At 42.2% G+C, this 22,643-nt stretch overlaps 1 long non-coding RNA gene across 2 annotated transcripts; it reads left to right on the top strand.

The window, feature by feature from the left end:
* The first annotated feature begins 357 nt into the window (after nucleotides 1-357).
* LOC144116206 (uncharacterized) lies at nucleotides 358-22,019 on the top strand. 2 transcript variants are annotated; one of them, XR_013311783.1, is made up of 6 exons: nucleotides 358-620; nucleotides 1,631-1,754; nucleotides 7,895-8,054; nucleotides 10,751-10,890; nucleotides 15,236-15,393; nucleotides 19,296-22,019. It is a non-coding gene; the product is annotated as an uncharacterized LOC144116206 (long non-coding RNA). The 2 variants fall into 2 exon arrangements; XR_013311784.1 differs by having other exon boundaries at nucleotides 21,330-22,019.
* The last annotated feature ends 624 nt before the right edge of the window (nucleotides 22,020-22,643 follow it).

The following is a 22,643-nucleotide window of genomic DNA, read 5'->3' on the forward strand; positions in this document are numbered from 1 at the left end:
CGTTAATTCGGTCGGCAAAAGACCAGAAAGGAAATAGAAAAACTAAGAAACAATTTGTAAAGTTGTTCTGCAAGGAGATGAAACATTGTCGCCTGCTTTTGACATGAAAACTGCACGGCAATGATGCACGGAGGCGCGGAGCGCCTTAGTCTAACTGCAGTTTTGTAACAGTTCGCGGTATATATTTACCATGACGCTAATAGCCACGCGCCAGCACCTAGTGTGCTTCCCAACGCCGTTCGAATCCAGCGCGCTGCTGCCAGGTCACGTGGCAGGACGCAGTACACCCTCCTCCCCTCCTCTTCCTCTGTGCATTCCGGAGTGATATCCGGCTAGGCCTTACGCCACGCCGTGCCGTGCTCCGTGCTGCTGCTGCTGCTGTTCGTGTGCTGTTTGTGTCTGATTTCAAAATCGTTCCTTCAAACTTCCGTTTGGATTTCCTGCTTATCGTAGCTTGCGCCGCGTGTCAGCAATGCAGCCGTCCGCGCACTTTGTGAAAAGTGACCACGCCGAGAAGCATGGAGCCGTTTCATATTTACGACACGTTCGGCTTCAACCGTTGCAGCCGCGAAGCAAGAGAAGAAAGCGGTTACTGGAATGCATAGAGTCTTCGTTTCTAGGTGAGACCCATAGTGTAGCGCAAGAGTGCGTGCAATTTGCGACCGCGAAAATAAATGAGCGAGCGCAAAGGCGAGAAGAAGCGGAAGGGACGAGGCTCTGTCAGCTCTGTCCTGTTCGTTTCCCTTCGGCATTGCGCGTGAGTCACTGGTTGTTTCCTCGGCAGCAAAGTGCATTCCACTTCGAATCATCAAACTGCTGGTCCGTCAGTGTTCACAGTGTATGCGTTGTGACGCCAGCGCCGAGGTGTACGCATAGATGTGTTTGCTGAATGGAAGGCACGCGTAGGAGTCCTAAATGTAAATCTGGCAATTGTATACCACCCAGCAAGGCGCGGGTGACTATGTTTTGGGCTTTCGTTAAGGTGGTTCCCCGACTTCCTGTTCATGATTCGACGTGGGACGTGATCGTGCACTGCCTGCACGCGTGTTTCTGAGGCCAGTATCGTCCCGTTGCGGACTGCCGATAGCGTGCGCCGCTCGGTCTGTTTAGCGTTGTGTTATGCGCTACGCATATGTGCGTCTTTATAGTGATCTGATGTGGAGTCTTAAGGTTAGAACACACCTCTACGAACCGATTACACCAGCTGTCAAGCTCAGAGTGGGAGGGGTGTGACGCGTCAAGGCATGCAAGCGACTGAGTGAATTGAAGCGACGCGTCACTGCGATACCACAACAGGTAGCTACCTGCTCGATCAGGTAACGTTGCCTGCAGCTGTAAAGTTCTTTTAGTTGTTGGCGACCGTAAATAAAAATCATTGCTGAACGATGACAAAGAAGTAGCCCTAGAAACAGAGCGCTTTGCAGCCCTTTCATATTAAGTGGTTTTGAATAACCTAAGTAGTGCAGAGCTTATAAAAACTAGTGTGAGCAAGTAGCGTTGTGTATTTGAAGTTTGGCTGTTTAAACATTTTCTTGTGGTTGTGTAAAATGCCAGCAATACAAATAATTATCCGGAAGTGCCTGGCATTGTGGGTGCAAAATACACAGCTGGAAATTATGATGTTATGCAGGTGAAATGCCTTCTCTTCAGTAGTGAAGAGGTCTGAAGAGAGCTTCATCGGAGCAGATGTCTCCACTGTCCAGATTTGGGGCTGTTCTGGTCTGTGCCCGTTCAGCGTACATTGCAGAGCACAAGTATGTGTCGAGTTTTCTCAGATCTGTTTTTTTCACCTCTGCATTGAGATCAGTGTGTTGCAGTGTCTGCTTTGGACCAGAAAGTTGATGGCATGTATTGGCATTCCCTTATTCAAAATAACGTGTGTGCCTCTTCTCAATAGGCCATCATCAGATAGTGCCAGTTTCATGCTCAGAAAGAAGCAGTGCTTATATACAGGGGGTCTCAGCTGGCCTCGGAACCTTTACAAAACTAACGACGAATCTGAGACTCCCTGTACTAGAATGTAGGGAGCGTATAAATCCGAAGCAAGCAACCAATTTTCTTTTCCTTGTTAGTGGTGGTTGGAACATTTCTCCTGTCATTTCTAAAATTTCGTGGTGATTTTTAGCAAGAATCATTTACACGTTTTCTTATTGCCAAGAGGCAAAAAATGCAACGTTGACAGCACAACACACAGGGTGGAAGAAAAAGGGAAACCCGCAGCCTCATACCACGATTGAGTCCAGAGCTGGCCGCTCAGCTCCAAGGCTACACAGCAGCAACGAGCACAATGGCATAGCCTCAGCTCAGCCGCTTTCTCTCTCTCCCTCTCTAGTTCCTTCCCCACCTGTTCTCGAGTCACTAGATACCCCCTTCAATGCAGCCAGGCTTTAAAAAATGTCAATATGATGTAATGGGCTACAGGGCAGCTTTCTAAGGTGATATTACAGAATGAGAACAATGCTTTTATACTTTTTTCCTCTAGTATCCAACTCCCATGGAAATCCTCATAGACAATCATAGTAGAAGAATAACCATGCCAAGCTTCTGCAGTAATGCCGGTGTCACATGGCACTCTTCAGAGACTGGTCCAGCAAATACGTCTTATTTCACTTGATGAAAAGAATATGAATGGTGTTATATAGTGCAGCTAAGAATGCACCTCAAAGATGAAACATTATGTGGACTTGACAGCTTCTGTTTGGTGGCCTCTCACTGTATAACGACAGTAAAAACAGTACTAATTTTTACACAAACCACACAGAAAGAACAGACAGGACAGCGCCCGTCCTGTCTGTTCTTTCTGTGTTGTTTATGAAAATTTAGCGCTGTTTTTACTTTTGTTACACAATGTTACACCAACTAGTCCAGCAAGAGGTACTGTTAAACGAACTTTTCACTGTAGTTGCAATATTTTTACTGCCTCTAGATCTGAGTGGAAAATAAGCACCGTCTACTGCAAACTACTTTAAGGTCTGTTGAATTATAGCCTGTGCAGAAAAAATTTAGAAGTGCTAAATAAAAAAAGTTGAATGTTCACCATAAATTGTTACATCTGTGATTATCTTGGTCAGTTTTGATTTTTTTGCCATTTCACTTGCTTGGTGATTACACTGTGCAAGTTCAGTGAATATACTTGCTCTAATACACTTGCAGGAAATTAGGAGCTTGTAGTGACCTGTTTGACTCAGCCTTTCGGCATGCTACCTGATATCATAGTTCAACAAAGCTTGAAAGAAACTGCATATACTATGGACACCAGAAGTTTGCTTGCGTCTTTTTTCAAATGCCTTAGACATTAATGTGCAGGCGCGGACAGAAGTATACGGAGCGCGCCGCACAAGAAAGAACAGCTTTTCAGCGCCGCCTGGCAAAACTACACGTAAGCTCAAAATCGCGACACGCATATGCAGGCCCCTACCGGCGCAACCCTCTCATTGATCCGCTCGCCTCGCATTCGGCCGTAGTCAGGGTCACGCTGATGATGAATATGGTCGGATGGTTGTGCCCTTAGTAGCGAGCGGGCATTTCGGAGCGCACAGACCGCTGGCTTGATGCCAGAAATCCCGCGGGGGCGACGCTATCATTATGTCGTTTCATCTGTGACAGCTGTAGGCGCGTTTCCATCGCAAATAACGCGCCTCCTTCGAACTTTAGCTGCCTCTGGGATTCATTTCCATCTCGCTATAGACCAAATAAACTCAAAACACCCGATCCACCACCGCAGTTTTGGGTTCTTTTAATACAGTTACCGTTCATTTTCGGCTTGCTCCTACGAGGAACTGACGGAGCGGCAAAGCATGCGCGCTGTGTGTCTGTGCTGCACCACAGTCCTCCTGCATTGGAACCTCGCCTAGGAGGTCGGCTTAAAATGAGAGGAAACCGCCGCTCTTGGCGCTTTTTGCAGCGCGATCCAGCGTCTCAAGTATAGTGACTGCTTCCAAATGTGCTGGATGCAGCTTTTGGATTTCCACAACTATATTCTCAAACAGACCAATGTCTATATGTAACCGTTAGCAGTGAAGTAATACAGCTCGCACAGAAGAGTTTGGATCGCTTGCCGGGTTCTGTCATGGCTCATACTCTGATTAGTGGGCGATCACTGGTACTTATATGCCAAATTTCGCACGCGGGCACGCAACAGTGACGCACTGCTGCCGCGGCATTCGTGTGGGTGAGACAGCGGGTGCTTGTAGTCATCCTAAGACCGGAAGGTGCATGCAAAGTGATTACCATGAGCTCTGCTCCTCACATGACAGCGCGATCCGCAGCACACCGTCTCGGTGGCGATAAGAGCAGGATCCAGTATAAGGGCAGTTTGTTTCGGAGGAGACAGGCAGGGTGCATGCACTAGTGCTGCGTCAGCGCCTGGTAGGGACAAGGCGAATCATCAGTGATAACTGTAGAAAATTAACATCAAACTGCGGCAGTATGCCGAGTGTTTCGAGCGCGTTTGCTTGCGAGTGAAACGCCGCAGAGTCCCAGCGGCAGCAAAAGTTCGAAACACGCGGGTTGTTTGCGGCGCAAACACGCCTCCATCTGTCTCAAACGAAGCGGCTTAATGGTAGAGCCGTCCCCGCGCAATTTGCCTTAACAAGACCGCGGTCTTTGTTTTCCGAAATGTTCGCTAGCTACACAGAGCACAACCATCCGATCATGATCATCATCAGCACGACACAGACGCCGGACGAATGCGAGGCAAGCGGAGCATTGAGAGGGTCGCGCCAGAAGCGGGCCTGCACATGCGCGTGGCGATTTCGAGCTTTCGTCTGGTTTGGCTAGGCGGCGCTGACACGCAGTTCTTTCTTGTGCGGCGCGCTCGGTTTACTTCTGTCCACGCCTGTACATGGACCACCCCGTGATATTTGCTCTATGACTGGTAAATAATTTATAATTGTCTTTCTCCTTGTTGTTTCAGTATTATCAACCGAACGATGGTTGCGACGTGTAGTTGGTTTTCAGGTCATGTCAATAGCAAGAAAACTGGTAATATAACTGCTGCTATAGCATTTGTTGTCATTCCAGCTTTCAAAACAGGCTGTTTTAGGTGTTTAGTGAATTAAAACACCATATCAACATTTATATTGTAGCCTTTTTCATGCCTCAGCAGACCTAAAGGCCAACTAGGCATCACAGCCATCATTCCGCTTATCAAGCCTAAACAACATCAGAGAAGGAAATGGAATTATAAATTATTTAATGATAGGCAAATACCACTTCAGGATTCATGTATTCTAATGTCTAATGCAGCGCATAAAAAAATATGTGACCAAAGTTAAGTTTTTATAATTCTTGAAACTTATTTTTTAGGTGTTGTCTATTTCACTGTTCTCAATTTGCAGAGGTAGCAGTGTTCAGTACTGCTTACTTTCTTTTCGTTGTTCTCTTTTCATTCATTGGTTGGGCCCTGTTCTCCTGTGTTATTTTGTGTTCTGTAATCGCATAGTGCATCCCTTCTTTTTTGTTTGTGCACCACTTTTGTTCAGTGTTTTTTTTTGTGGCAGGCCTCATGACAGCTGGCAGCTTTCCTTTCATTTTTGCCTTCTCCTCTGACAGTGCTCATGATACTAGACAAAATATAGTTTACTGAAAGGCTGAATTCTAAATTGTACAGCATCATTAAGGTGCCCTCTTCATTTTTAGCACATGTCATTAATGGTGATGCCTACTGTTGCCAAGAATCTTACATTGACACAAATTTGTTTCTAAAGTGCAGGGCATGCTTTGCTCTCATGAAGATTTTGTGCATTTACAGTGTGTAGTTTGTACACGTATCTTAGTTGGTGACTGACACAGCGGCCTCATTGGCTGACTTTTATATTATTATGAGGGTTAGAATTTGTTTTTCTCAATGCTGATGAGCTTTACAGGAGCTTGTGATGCCTTCAACAGTCATGTCTTTTTTATTGCTTTAGTCGGGATACTGAGGCTCAAATGTGCGAGCATTTGGGGCCAAAATAACATTATAACTTCGTGCCGTTTGTCAGCTTTCTTTATGATGTGCATAACTGTTCAAGTAGGAAATAATTTCAGGTCTTAGTGGTCCTTCATTTGCTTTTGTTTTTCAGCCTTTATGCCAGATGTCAGATTTTGGAGGATAGTTAGTCACAAACTTCATCATTGAAGTAGGAAGCACAATGTACTAGCCATGACAATTGGTCATTATAACTAAGCACCCCAGCCTCCCTTTATGAGCACACCAAAGCTGAGATCCGATGGCAACTTTGATGAGTATTGACACCTGAAGTTGTCTTTTTACAAGCATAATTTTACGGACCACTTTAAAATTTCATTATGCTATTGGGTTCAAATCATGTTTTCGCTTGCTGTCAAACTCGCTCAATGGCACTTTCATTGTGAAAAGTAGTATAACACATGGAAAAGGCAGCCAGGTCCTTCATTGAATGTGAGTGGTGCTCACTGGAATCCTGCTCCTGCAGCAAATCATGTGGGTCATATTGGAGGTTGTTTAAAAAGTAATGAAGCACAGATATGAAAATGGTGGTACATAGTTATTACCGTTCTGTGGCCCTTGACCAATTTCTCTCTTTTAAAGGCACTGTACTAAAAAGAAGCTGAAGTGCACCGGAGCCGCTGGAAACCTTTTGTGTGAGGAAAAGGCATACTGACTGCTCATGACAATTTGATGATTGTGGAAATTTTCAAAATGACCATTTTACTACTTCTTTATGAACATGCACTCTCTAGTGTCACACCAGGTGTAATGACAGAACTTGTCTCTAATTTTTCTTTGCACTTCAGTTTTGTTTCTATTTATATTTTGTATTTCTTAGCATGAACACCACAGGCCATGCACTCCTGTATTACTAAGAAAAGAAGCGCCAACAGAGACAAGACGTAAGAAGTGACACGGACACTTACGTCTTGTCTCTGCTGGCGCTTCTTATCTTAGTAACATGCGCCAACTAGCCCAGCAAAAAGTTCTACTTCAACTCCTGTATTACTTTGTATAAGGAAACAGTGGCAAGTCCAGCGTCTCTGCGTGTGGTCCCCTCGTTGAACACTATTCTAAGGCACTAAGTTGTTTGCCTTGGACTATATCAATAGCACATGCGCTTCTAGCTGAAAAAATGTTAAGTAATGTTTCGTTCCATTTTGACTACAAGAACTTTGCTAACTAGGCAGCACGTTGAGGACACATTAGATTTACTGCAGGTCAACCGGCATTAGTGCCTTGCTTGACAAGGGCATGGGCAAGAACTGGATTTAGAAAATTGCTCTAACCAGTCACTGCGAAGCCGCCGCGGTGGCTGAGTGATTACGGCACTCGGCTGCTGGCCCGAAAGACGCGGATTCGATCCCGGCCGCGGTGGTCAAATTTCAATGAAGGCGAAATTCTTGAGGCCCGTGTACTGTGTGGTGTCAGTGCACTCTAACGAACCCCAGGTGGTCGAAATTTCTGGAGCCCTTCATTACGGTGTCTCTCATAGCCTGAGTCGCTTTGGGACGTTAAACCCATATAAACCAAACCATAAACCAAACCAGTCACTGCGTGTTGATTTAAACACTGGCAGTGCTCCTACTATTCCTATTTTCAGTATTTGCTACCAGACATACTAATCTGCGATTTTCAAAGATGAAGTCAATTTTTTTCAATAAGAGTGCAGTTAAAGTTGCATGTTCTAACATTCGAAGCAAGCAGTTGCCTTTTGTATTTCACACTGCTATCAGAACTCACCACTATTGCATGACACCAACAACATCAAGGTGCAAGTCTTGTGTTGGTAATAAACGAAATGATTTCTTACTTTCTTGCTTCAACAGGCGTTAAAGCATACTGCTGTTGTTGCTGTGAAGCGTACAAATACAATTATTATCATATTCCTTGCTGCAAATATGGCTAAGAATTTTTATATGCGTGTTCTTTTTCTTTTAGGTGTATCTGAATTCAAAGTAGAGAAGGCAATATATGACAGCGTGAAGGGAATCCCAAAGGATGCAGTATTTCACAAGAGGACTGCCATTTCCATCTGGTCAACAGAAGCAGTTGTACTGTGCAGTTCCAGTGGCAAGTGCTCAGGAGGTTACAGCGGAAGGCAAGGAAAAGGTTCTCCACAAGGCAAACCATAGAAGGCTGGGATAGTCGGTTCTGGGAAGAATTATGAGACATCATTCGAGCACAAAAAAAATATGTCTGGTGTCCGTGGTGTCTATCCTCTTTGTTCGTGTATTTTTGTGCGCTGGAGTGTGAAAAATGGATCCACTGAGAGGTAATTGCTAGCTTTAGCTGGATTTATCTCAGGGGCATATACTCACTCCATCAGTGTTTGTGAGAATTACGACTCAGGTTTGTTAGTGGTTTATATTATGAAAGCGCCAAACAAAGGATAATGCCAAACATACAAGACGTGATCAAATAATTGTATATGTTGTCTTCATGTGAAAGTTTATTTACAGGAGGTTAATTGATGGGTGCAGTTAGCTCATGTGAGGATAAATGCAGCTTAAAAGCCTAGGCTCTATGTGCAGTGCGGCAGTGCATGATCAGTTAAATTACTCATAATGAACAACTTTTAGTGAATATGTACTTCTCATGCCATGGAAACAGAAGACGGACGGTACTTAGCAGTCATTTGCCCTGAAGCTTGGATTTTAGGTACTGAGGCTTAAGTGATGCTGATTCAGTATACGCATTCGTGGGTACCGCCACATTTGCCATCGTCCATGAATCATCTGGTTGCCTCTACTTAACAACGAAAATTTGTATGTTATAACTTGTAGCCATCACTGAAAGCATTTTGCATGAAAATAAGCTTGAATTGAATGCTAACTGGCCTATTCTTTAACTCTCAGATGCCATGATGGAAGTGACTGTTAGAGTCCATCATGTAGCCCATAATTAGCCTCTGTTTGCCCTTACCTTCTCTGCTCTCTTGTCTAGCTGTTATGCATACAGTTTTACAAGTCACGTTCTAATTTCGGCTACTTCAGTTTACATGTAAAAAATTTTGGCTACTTTTTACTCAAGCATAGGTGTGCTTGAGCACTCTTTCGCTAGCTTTGCTGCATGCTTTGTAAAAATGCTTTGTAGCATTGAATATGACAAAGCATATCTTAGCCACTTTTTTTCACACTCAGCAGGGACGGCCCAGTGGGGCCTGTACAGATGGCTCGAAGCGGTTGCAATACTTTGTTTCGTACATGTTGGGAGGAATCATGCGACTTGTGAGTTATGTATATGTGCGGTAGTAAACATTGCTACTTTGGAAAAGGCGCCGGTCTGCCATACAATGTCAGCGAAGCTTAACGAACCCCACTTGGTCTAAACTAATTTGGAGCCCTGCACTGCAGTGTCCTGAAGCCATTATTGTTTTCTGCCTTGCTGTGAGAAGTGGCTCTTGCAAGTAATCTGCCTGATTAGAACCAGTCAACTTGTTAAGCTTATTCACTTAACTCATAACCAACTCGGACATTTTTTATAACTGGAACCCTAACGCCTGGATGCACCAAAATAAGTGCATCTCACTGGAAGACAGGGCGTGCTAGGCACTATAGTGCTCAATGCACAGAATCTAGTGTGGGTTTTGTATGTGTGCAAGTGTCTGCAGGTACTCTGCAGTCAACTGCACCAGAGGCTCAGGATGTGTATAGCAAGCTGTACCTAAAAAAACTCATGTGGGCTCAGGCAGCTTTAGTTTTAATACATTCAGCAGAAAAAATAATCTGTCAGCTTTTTTTTTGCACATCTGTTGTGGTTTTAGCAGTGCCAAAGTTCATCGCATCTTGTTTAAGGTTGCCTTTCGAATCATTAACATTCCACCCTTGTCATTTTGTATGTGGTATTCAGCTGAAAATAAATTTCAGGAGTCGGCTTTTTATGCTTTGCTGCCACTTTTTTTAAAGAAATGAAGAGGAATGGTCTTCTAAATAGATACAGCCAGCCATGCAGTGCTTTACAGTTCTGCACCCTGTGCGCATCAAAAGTCTCAATACATGGATTTTGTCACCCTGAAATATACTTGCATCAAATATTTTTTTAGTCGTACTACATCTTATCTCGTTTTTGTGCCCATCTTTATTGGCATCTTGTACTCATTTCTATAATTCCTTCATTTCTCTATTTTTTTGTTTTCTGCAGCAGTAGAATTTCCATATCAATTTATTTCTCTAGGCTACCAAGTATTAGTATCTCTGAGCCTGGTAATGAATCAATTACCGAAGGTGCTTGAGTGCTGTTGATTGTCTCTGAAAGCCTGACAGTGTTAGAAGGACTGTCATGCTCAATATCAGCTGCAATGCCAAAATATGATAGGAATTCAGATTATGATGCAGGCGTACCCAACTGTGTTGTAAATATATGCAGTTAGCTATGAATACAAAAGAAAAACACAATGCAATAATTCACATTTTCATTCACACAGCATGATGATGAACAGGGGCAAGGGAGGAGGCACCTCAAAGTGTTTTTCGGTGTTTTCCCCCTTGTCCGTGTTCATCGTTGTACTGTGTGAATGAAAGTGTGAAATACTTGCTCACCCAGACATTGATTTCAAGCAAAGTAATGCAAGTGCAGTGCTTTATGTCAGTAGCATTGATTTACTATAAAGCAGAAGACAGTTGATTTGCTGCAGAGGCATTGCAAGTCGTATTGAATGTGCCGTGTGTGTTTGCACCACTGAACTAAATTTAATAGCAGTATTTGCTGGTTGTCTTTGCACTGTGATTATTATAGTGCATTTCACACAAATTCGTGATTTTGTTCTGTTGTTCTTCATGCCTTGTGGCTACACAGCTGGAGTCAAGCTGCTATCATGGAATTTCAACCTATTCGACTTTGTCAGAAAAGATGCACGCTATGATGCTAGAGGCCTCCATCTTGACTATACTGCCAATTTTGTCTATCAATGAAGCTAAGTATGCTTTTGTGCAAATGTGAGCACTTTTTTCTTTTTTTACGATACGTGCTGGCTCTTAGTCTTCGGCAAGAACAGAAATAATGTGGTTATGTGCATGCTTCAGTGTACAATCATGTGAAAAATTATGACGCTGCGAGTGTGTGCCACACTATGCCTAACTGCGTGCAAGTGCCATCTGATGCAATGCTCGTGCCATCAAGGCCGGCACAGCGAGATTGATGGATGTTAGTGCACCTGACTCGACATCAGGAGTGCTTGCCGTTTTACACCATTTGGCGTACATTCGCTGGGATCTCTTAATTTTTCTCACGATAGTATGTTCAAACTCAAACCATCTCAATCTAGACATTCTTCGGTATACCAACCACACCAAATCGAAGAAACAAAGATAATGAAATGCATGCTTTGCTAGAAGTATTTGAAATGTCTTTCACTGTGCTCATGCTCACTGAAACATGGTATGAACGCGAAACGGCTATATTCTGCCCATCTGGTTATCAATGCTTCTATCGAAATCATCACGACAAAAGAGGCGGTGGTGTTTCTATCCTGGTAAAAGATAACCTGCTGTGTGATACCGAAGAAAAATTCTGTGCTGTCACTCCTGATTTTGAAGTGCTTACCTTACGACACCTTGACAATATGTTTTGCGTGGTCTACAGACCGCCATCTGGTACCTTTGGCCGTTTTTTGGCCTTCCTTGAAGAACTTTTAGAATATGTGACGGAGCAAAAAGCACAGATCTTCTTAGGTGGAGACATGAATGTGAACATGATTGTACCTACTCCTTACCAGAAAGACTTGAGCCTTACCCTTTCTACTTATGGCCTATCTAATGTAATCACCAACCCAACGTGTATCACAGAACAAAGTTCTACATTACTAGACGTATTTATTACCAACGTTAACACAGACACTACATTTGCTGGCACTCTTTGTACAGGTATAAGTGATCATCTGGGAACCTTTTTATTCGTAGACAAGCAATTTCCCATCAAGTGGAATGAACCAAAGCCCACATATCGTCAAGTTATTACATCTTCGCGTCTTGAATCATTCCGCCAGGATGTTGAAAAACAAACATGGGATGCAGTATATGAATGCCGTGAGAGCAACACAGCGTACCTTATCTTTAAAGTATACTTAAGAAAATATACCACCAGCATTTTCCAGTAACACAAGTAAAAAAGCCAAAGAGAGCGCGAAAACCTTGGTTAACGAGAGAACACCTGAGAATGGTCAAGCATAAAAATGCGTTGTATGCCAAATTTGTAAAAACTAAAGATCTAAATATACTTGCAGAATTTAAGAGCTACCGGAATAAACTTACGTCTACGCTGAGGAAAGCTAAGAATTCATACCTAATAGATATGTTCGATGCTGAAACTACACTGCGGCCAGATGCAGCCTGGCGCAAGTTGAACTCTTTGGTGCGTCCCGGTACTCCTACGCTTACACTTGGCACCTTTAGGCATGGGGAAAAAGAGCTCTCCGGTGTCCCATTGGCAGATGCTTTCAATCACTTTTTTATTCAGCAAACGAAAGATAATGAACTCGATGGGAGTTCCATTAGAAACTACGCTCAGTACGTGCGAGGAAACGATAGGATAAGTTCGCTGTTCTTGGCCCCCACTGAAACAGCTGAGGTTTTCTCTTCCATCAATAACTTGAAGAATAGTAAAACGCTGGACGTAAATGGCTTCCAGATATTGCCCGTAAAATATGTACTTGACATACTGTGCCCGATTATTACCTATATTTATAATTTGATTCTCTCTACTTTGGTTTTCCCTACAGGAATGCAAATTGCTCGAGTGATACCCATTTTTAAAAAAGGTGATAAGAACCTATTCACAAACTACCGACCGATTTCTATACTGCCTCTGTTTTCCAAAGGCATCGAGAAAATAATACATCACAGAGTGACTTCTTATTTTGACGAAAATCACTTATTTCTAGATTTTCAACATGGGTTCAGGAAGAAAAGATCTACAGAGACAGCACTTCTAACTCAAAAAGAAATTATAATTAAGGCATTCAGTGAAAACAAGCTCACCATGGGTATTTACATCAATTTTACTAAGGCCTTTGACCTCATAAATCATGATATTCTTTTTAAATTGGAAAGGTATGGTGTGCGGGGCCTAGCGCTAACCCTATTACAATCTTACTTATCTCACAGAACCCAATATGTAGATATAAACACAGCATCCTCTCCTACCCTCCATATAACATGCGGAGTGCCCCAAGGAAGCATTCTTGGGCCTTTGCTATTTTTAGTTTATATAAATGACATCGTCTACAGCGCTAGTAATGTTCAGGTTGTGTCATTTGCAGATGACACAACTTTTTTTGTCACAGGTATTTCCGAGGCCGAGGTTGAAAGGAAAACAAGCGAAGCCCTTAATAAACTGCACTCATGGGCAGATGCGAACTCCTTGCGCATAAATCCGTCAAAAACACAAATTCTGTTATACCTCCCTAAGGGAAAGAAAATATCTAGGCCTCTCAAAATAGCCTTAAACAGCCAACCAAAAGAGCTTGTGACTTCTGTAAAAACACTGGGCGTTATCTTTTCTCACAACCTAACTTGGAATGCGCACATAGAACACATTTGTTCGAAAGTTTCCTCAGCTCTAGGTATACTTGGTCGCTTTAGACATATTTTTCCAGTAAGGGTAAAGATGTTGCTCTACAACGCGTTAGTACTAAGTCATATCCAATACTGCAGCTTGGTTTGGGGAACAACAGGGGTAACAAATCTTCATAGATTGCATTTGCTGCAGAAAAAAGCCGTCCGGTCCATAGCAAATGTGCCATTCCTTTTCCCCACAAGAAATATCTTTATAAAGTATGATATCCTTCCAATCTTCGCGTTATACTTTTACAGGCTTCTATTATGCTCTAAATACTCTTCACAACAACGTGACAATCCCTTTATTGTACTTGGACAACTGAGAGAAAATAACAGCTGCCGTAACACTAGATACAAAGAAACTTGGATCACTCCAACACCACGAACTTACTCTATGAACCAGTCCTTAAGTTACAACCTTCCCCTCTTGCTAAACAAACTAATCCATGACAATTTTGATATTACCAGAAATTCAAAACACAATATCCGTGACTACTGCCGAGACAATTTCAATCTGTGAAAGAAGCAGACATGATATATTTTAGTATATTTTTGTGATGTAAAACATTTGCTTTGAGTACATGTGTGTATTGCGACTTTCGTTTTGCATGTGTGTTCGCGCTTCGCGTAAATGTGGATTTGCATCGGATACCCATGACATTACTAATTGATGTAAATGATGTGACCCTCGCCTTCCTTCTGTATTGCCACTGTCTCAAGGAGTCGGGACCTCCAGTCAAGCTGTTACCACAGCTTTTAGTCCCGGCTCCTCCTTTGTAAGAAAGGAAAATATACTTGAACTTGAACTTGACCACACCAGGAAACTAAACCAAAGCACACCAGAGCCGGTATCAAACAACCGGGTCACAGCACAGAACACCAGACCAGAACACACTAAAGCGCACCACACTATGCCACATCAGGACCCGTGTCTGAAAATCCTGGTCTGGTCGGAACACCAGACACGGTCACACCAGAGCCCATGTCTAAAAAAGCCAGTTTGGTGTAAACACCAGGAACGGGCTGGTGTTCTTTTCGACTGGGTATATGACATTTCTTTCAATTGTGCTTGTGAACTGCTGGCAACGTATTGATTCTTTTCAATATAATTTTGATGTATAGTGTTTTGTTGAGCTGTAGCTTAAATTGAGCCCTCTACAAATGGTGAGTCCACTTCAGATTAAGTTGGGACTTCGAAATTGCCTCATGTTGCATTTGGATTTGTAGACCTGAAAGCTTCATTTTGTACAAGTGTATTTGAAAGAGGATTTGCTGTATATAATATCTGGCCTACTACAAGAAATTAGCACAAGCATTAGCATTGCTGTTCATAGTGGCAGCTGACGGTTATGTTCTTACATCTCTCATTTAGCTCCAGACTACAATTTTGCCATGGTTCAAGGTGGCCTTAAAGTAATGGCTTCACTTTTTCCCCCTTATCTTATTGTTTGGGAAGCGTACGCCATGGAGTCATGCATAAAAGGAAGTTAATATGATGATGCAAAGATGGGCGTTTAGAAGACAACAGAGAATTCTGTTATCATTAAGCCAAGTCACACCACTGTGACCATAGGTCTGTTTGAGTCCTCTGTATTATCATGTTCTACATCCTTCTGATTTTTTGTTGACTTGCACATGATTCCTCGAAGAGGGAGTTTTATGAATGGTTCAATGTATAGTTTTCATGGCATAGTTCACTTTTTATATTCTGTATAATCTATTTCAGATCAAAAACCTAGCACTCATTGGGGGTGAGCCAGCTGATGAGGCTACAAAACTTATTATGAAGACTAGTGAAGACTCCTGTGGTCCTTATGTACACATTGAAGGGGCGGGGCGAAAAAGAAGCATTTAAGAACCAACGGCTGTACAGCGCAATTGTTGGTGAGTACATGTGAATCTTCTGAAGGTTATAGACACTTTGTGAACACACCATCTAACTGCAGGAAAAAGCTACTTTAAATCTACCTGGTGTGGTTTTCAGCACTTCCGTTATCAATTACAGAGTAGCCATTCAAATTTAAAGGACTTTAGGAACCAAATTTTTGCCTGTGCGTTTTCTTCTTTCCAAACATGCGTTAGACATTCTATACATGTACGACCACTAAATAATTTATTATTTAATTTCATAGTGGTGGTTCACAAGAGCAAACACACGCGGACCAAGAGACGAGGCACACAAACCATCACTGATCTTACAACTGATTTTTTTATTAGGAAAAGCACGTCATATATATACACACGGAAAAACAGCGCTCATGTGCAATGTCAACAAGACTCCTAGTGCTAGTAAAAGGTAAAAACCGCTTTAAAAGCATGTGTGTATCTGCAGAACCACTACCCACTATGTAGCATATTGATTTCTCGAAGCGATAATGTAACAGATGGCGTACTCACGCACCCATTACTTTTTCTCATAATATGAAACGCCTCAGCTACTTCTCTAGGGCGCTGGTCAGAATGACCGAACAAGACATCAGTATCGTCAAAAAAATGGCGTACATTTGCACGTGAAACAAAGCTTAGCTAGGTCAGTTTCTTAAAGAATTAGCGTGCTCCATGAGCCGCACGTTAACGCAGTGGCAAATCTGGCCTATGTAGGTAAGGCCACAGGACTGAGGGATTTGATACACTTTGCCAGTCTTACAGGGAACATATCTATTTTCATGATTTATGTTTCAAGCATTTCTTCTGCGCCCTTCATGCTTTCTTTGATCTGCCGCCCCAACTCTTTCTAGCTTGTTAGGTGCAGGGAACAGAACCTTTTCCTTATGCTTGCTCCCCACTCTTTTTAATCCGCTGCGACAGCATGTGGACATATGGCATAACCACTACCTTACTTCTCCCTTCTTCCGAACCCTTTTCAATCCCCGAGGTACATGCAGACGATTTCAACTCATGGAGGACTTTGTCTGCACTCGAAACGAGAACTGAGTCTCAGAAACCAGCTTCCCTACATCTGTCTATTTGGGCTAAGAGAATGGGCATCATTTTATGATAAGATTTCTTTACTACCATGCCTAAGCATCCCGTAACGATGCCACTTTTTACAAGCTTTGAATGAAAGGGCCTGTAATTTAAGAGGGGCTTTTCACTTCTAGGGGAATACTGCCAACAGAAAATATGAAAAAAACTAATTCACTTTGGCATTCAAAAGAGGTACAAAGGTTGCGCACATATCATAAAAGCCCTTTTTTCATTGCCAGTGATCCACACGCTTGTGATGTAAATAAATGCAAGAACAGTTCACAAGAGGCGGAAAGGACTAGTTTAGCGCATCACAACAACACTGTTTTCATGTCAACTGCATAAGGCTAGCTGCCACAAAAAGAATTAATCTGACTAGGATTGGGGCGCCCACAGTAAAGAGAGTGCCGAAAGACAGGAGCACTTTTTTGGCTAGCAGAAGCACAATAAACCTGTGCATATCTTGTGAGAGAAGTAAATTTTACGGCATTCATAATAACAAAACACAGCAGCTATATTGCCGCTTGTAATATGCTAAAATATAACATTCGGGACGTATTTTAAAAGCATAGCAGGAAATGTGCAAGAAAAGGACAACATAGAAAATACAATGCCAAAAACACATCAACTCAATAAAAACTTAATTAAATGATCTGAATTAAAAACAATCAATACAGCTACGAACACAGCGACGAAGGACATTCATAAGAGGCCTTTCAGCCAATGGCATCGACAAGTTCTGATGATGTCGTGATTAATCTCCACACATGAAATCGCAGATGACTGCAATTAGTTCGGCTGCGGTAAATGGGAATAATTTGAATGATTCCACATATGGTCGACACGGTTGATTGGAGGGTCTTCATCGAAGGGTATGTACCACTGCAATCTTGACTAGCACCATGCATAAAATTAAGAAAGGCTTTACAGAACACTTGCAAGAGCTGGTAGGCTTTTAGTATTACGGTGAGCTACATTTGCTAGTTTGGGGCAGCCATAAAAGTTCACAAACAAGCCCTAACCTGATCCACTAATAGGACAACAGGATAAGGTGAGGCACAAGGTGATGAGCACACACTGTGCAGTACAAATTGTGTTATACTGCCAGTATTCTTGGTAGTCATTAAGGAATCGCAAGACACTGCTGCAACAAAAGGAATCAATAGCGAAAAAAATTCAAAAGATGCAGTTTACCACGCTTTAAAAGTAAACAATAAGAACAAAATAACCATACACTCTGAGGCACCCAAGAAAATGTGCAAAGCACAAGGAAGCAATAATGCAAAAAATCCAAAATAAGCAGTTTACCACGTTTTGAAAGTAAACAATAAGTACAAAATGATAAGTAGACTGTGGGGCACACTTGAAAATATGCAAAGCACAAGAAAATAATAAAAACCTTCAAAAGAAGCAGTTTACTACGTTATAAAAGTAAGCAATAAGTACAAAATAATCAGTACACTGTGGGGCACCCAAGAAAATGTGCGAAGCAAGACTATTTGCAAAACATTGTCCAAAACTAATGGCATACAACCTTGAAAAAACTCGGCTAATTCTACAGGTCAGAATCATCATTCTCCGCTTGTATATCCAGAAGCCTGTGAGTTGTTCCCTCTACAATGCTTGCTTCTCCCATTTCAGTTGGGAGTGCTGCTTCGTCATTGGTTCTGCAGGTTAATATCAACATTTGCATGAGGCTAGTGCTATAAGTATTTAGCTGCATTTGAACAAAGTAAATTTAATATACAACCTTCGTCTTCACATATTAATTATGTAATCCTGTTTTAATTCAGAGAATTTCTGTATTTTCATTCCAATAACAATCGTGAAAGCGGCATGACACACATTTGGCACAAGTCTTCACCTTTAGTATTCATTCTTTTGTGAACAATCATCGGCCAATGACATGCCGCCAATGATTTAAAAGCTAACTGATATTTTTTTTTAAATTTGCACCAAATTAGACATTCTCTACCTGTTCCACTATGTGTCAGGTGAAGAATATATTGTGTAGTGCATCAACTGTCACCTGTTCCACTACTGGCATGTGCCGACACTATGCTGTGCCTGAAGACGACGAAGTTGCCCAAGTTGAGTTGAGTGGTTGTAAACTACCGGTGGGATTAGCCTTGCAGTTGCTGCCGGCAATTGCTCCACCGTAGCGACACTTAAATAGAAATCACAGAAACACTGACCGCAAAAACCCAAATAGACACTCCTGAGGTCACCATGTGGAGGCCAAATCCGTTCCACTACTGGCATGTGCGGACACTATGCTGTGCCTTAAGACGACGAAGTTGCCCAACTCTCTCTGTGCTCGATACGTCTGAGAACGGTGCAAATCTTACACCCTGTCTCCAAGGCCACATAATAAACAGGCCACTACAATTGCAATAGATGAGCCTTACTAACTGTAAACTGGATACATCATCATCAGCCTGACTACACCTACTGCAGGGCAAAGGCCTCTCCATGTCTCTCCAATTAACCTTGTCCTTTGCCAGCTGTGCCCACCCTATTCCTGTGAACTCCTTAATCTCATCCGCTCATCTAACCTTCTGCCACCTCCTGCTAAGCTTGCCTTCTCTTGGACACAGTCTCACAAACCATAGGATAATGTCTCACTCTCCGTTGTTTGTTAAAGCATTGACGTACTGGCAATGAAGAAAAGCAGGCAGTGATACTGGCACCTACAAGTTTTGGTGCCAGCTCACTAGATCTGTATCCATACCTGCCGTCATAATAGAGTTTAAGCGTCTTGCGCTCCATTCTTTCTTTTGCGTGTCGCAACCATGACTTTTTCACTTTCTCTATTTCAGCCACTGTTCCATCACAAGTAGTTCTGCTTACTAGGACTTCTGAAAAAATAAGGAAGACGTGCTTCAGTTACACGACAACCTTCCTGTACAATGATAGCGAAAGCCTTGCTTCCCTGCTTCTTTTGGATATTACCTAATTTGTGGATAATTTCCACAACATCATCCAGTTTGTAGCATCAGGACAGAAAATACGTTTTGGAAATGCGTGCTAGCTTCATTAAACTGATACATGACAAAATTGGGCAGAAAAATTAAGTTTACACTATATGCATGAATTTCCCGCATTACTGTATAATATTTATTTACAGACAGAGTGAAGCAACCATCTGCAAGACTGCACAGTTATTTTGATGTCTCAGGTGTCAGGGATGATGAGCTAACAGCTCACAGTGATTTACCAAATAGCTGGCTACCAGGTCATGGTGAATAAACAAAGAATGCAATTCTGACCATTGTACTGTCTTTTGAACTGTCGCTAGCATTCGCTTTTCCTTTTATCACTCATGGCATGCGGGCAGAGGAAAATTATTCCTTCTTTTTGGGCCGCCTAAAGCTATCATATTTTGTTTGCTATGCATTTGATAACTGTTAAATAAGGTTATCTTTAATAATGCAAGACCTGTCAACTTAAGGTATACATTCCTCACAAATGCAACTTGCAATTTACTATCCAACTCCAGGGCGCATAAAGGCAGTTATGCTGTACAGTCATTTTGAATTTGTGACACCTTGGGAGTGACAAATGCTTTTACGAATGAACAAATTTATTCATGTATATGGTCATTCCTAGCATCGCTTCGCAACGTGCTGTCTCCCTGAATTGCCGCTTGCCTTTTCCTCCCTGCCAACTGTAGTGAATAAGCACTTGGTCAGAAAGCAGGTCCTTCAGGACCATCCTTCTACCATCTACGATGCCAATTCCAACTAAATTCTTCCATCGTGTCTTCTGAAAAAATTACATTGTAGTGAGTAGACGGAGTTAACACTGACAATAAAAAGCCTGAATAAGAAAACACTACCAAGCAACCACTTACAAATCTATGTGCCAAGCCTTCCTTTATTAAATTTCCATTACCCAGGCATTTCTACTGTATAAAATCTTGCCACACGAGCAGTTTTATTTCTCTGAGTAAAATATGAAGTGGTTTTGGCTCTTGCGCTTACATGATGGCCAGAGCTTTAGATGCCATGCCATGCTAGCCACAGCTTTCTAGAGAAATATATTTCTTAAATAGGAATGGTGTCCAAGACAACATATTCATGTCATGCAGTCATTCCTTTTTAATTTGCAACTACAACAACTACTACTTAATTTACAAAATTAAGACTGGAAATGACAGGATAAAAAAATTTTAAAAACTTTGCCAGAAATTTATCGCATTAATCAGCAAGAGCTAGATCACTGTGCTAAGCAGCAAAGCTTGACTGACAGCACAAGCTGCAGCAATGGTGCCGATGTTCTCTGTATTGATGTTTAAACCTTGGAGGTAATGGGATTTAGTGCAATTGTGAAATGACAAGTGTGACTTGTTTTGTGTTTCGGCAATTAACGACTGCACATTTATGTGACAACATTTGAAAGTTGGCACAAAAGTTCAAATGAAACACATTGGTGAGACAACCTTGGCAATGCATTCGCGGCCCCTTGCCTTTGATTTGGCAGCTTGCATCACAATGTCTTGCCTCCAGGCTTGGCAAAATTCCTTTTACCATCTTCAGTCATCGCTTTCTTCAAATACTACGCTGGTGTTTACCAAATGCATAGCAGTTACTATACTTTTTTTAGTACTTGAATCTCATGTAGATGTGCACAAAGCATCCCAAGAGCAACTTGGCAGCATATATGATGGCGTTCCCTACCTAACAACAATAACGTTTGCATGATACACAAGGTACAGCCTGCATGCAAGGTGTGGTCACCGAGGCAAAGAAATCAGCTGTGCATGACCATGTAGGAAGTGAAAGCCAACAAAAGTAGTGCAAAATTCAAGCGCTCAATATGCCCTTCGCATAATCTTTTTGTGCCGCTTCCAGCCACAGACGCAGTGCAGCAAGCAGCACTGAGGACAAAGCCATGTAGTCTCCCCAAGCATGCTTCGAAGAAATATTTTTCAACCAGTTAGATGCTCTCCTCAAACACTCCCTCAATGAGAAGTAGCATCAGGAGCTGTACAGATGTGACCTGGCATGATCACCTTTTGAAAGCAAGCACCACACAAGCATAAATGCTCAGCACTGCCTTTTGCACATTCTATGCAGAATCATGTCATGTCACTTGGAAAGTGTAATTACCAGTTGATTTTTCATCGATGCCGAACCTTTCAGCGAATCATGAAATTCCAAAAATGCGTCCATGTTTTGCGGCACTTCGATGTCATCCGCATCATCCTCCAGATTACTTATCCGTGATCTCACCCAGGATGTCAGGAAGTTCAATTGTGAAGAATGTTCAAGCTGCCGGTACCGAATGCTATGAAGCAGTGTTAGGAGCACTGGCTGTAGTGCACCTAGATATTGCAACAACACATTAATATTGCAAAGAAAAACCTTCAAAATAAAAGGTTAAATTATCATGAATATGTGCGCATACTTCTTGAAATGCTTGTCAAGCACTTGTGATGCAGTCTGCGTTGATGGCCATAAATACCAGCTTTCGACATGCAATATTGTGAACAAATTTTACTTTGAAGGCAGTGCAATAAGTCCAAAACTAGTATACTTGCACTCAAATAAAATGAGCTTGCAATACTACTTTGGTCACATTTTGGTGCTGGTGTCATGTCCTTCCTTCGCACACATTGTTTAGCAACCTACAAACAGAGGAACAAATACCACTGTTCTGCGCAGTCACCTCAACATACATGCAAAGGTCAATACAAGCAATATTATTAATGTTTATGGCTTTGCATAGCAAAAAACAGGTCTGGAATTAAAAGAAAAGCAAGCTTAACAGGAGCAGAGATTAGGAATGTTTTCCCATATGTTAAGAGTTGTGAGCTCGTTAGGAGACTGCTCGCGGAATTAGGAGACAGCTCAGTGAAAAAATCAGTTTTCAAAAAGTGAAAGCTTTCTCTGTCCGAATTGGTATCTCGTGCAAGCTGAGATTCACCAGGAACCAGGAAATGTTTGCTAAAAAAAAGTCAACTGCAGTGGTCCAGTATATTTTGAAGCGCTCGAAAAATTGGCACATTCCACATATTTTTGCAGTGCAGCAACCGAGCGGCATTTATCTATATTGTGCTCGGCACAATGCTTACAATCCAACACTTTTATATCTGGCGCCGCAGGGTCATGCAAACGGACATAAAAAAGAAATTAAAGCACTTACCGCGGGTCAACATAACTAGG

This window comes from Amblyomma americanum, chromosome 1 (genome assembly GCF_052857255.1).
Source record: "Amblyomma americanum isolate KBUSLIRL-KWMA chromosome 1, ASM5285725v1, whole genome shotgun sequence".
Classification (NCBI taxonomy): Eukaryota; Metazoa; Arthropoda; class Arachnida; order Ixodida; family Ixodidae; genus Amblyomma; species Amblyomma americanum.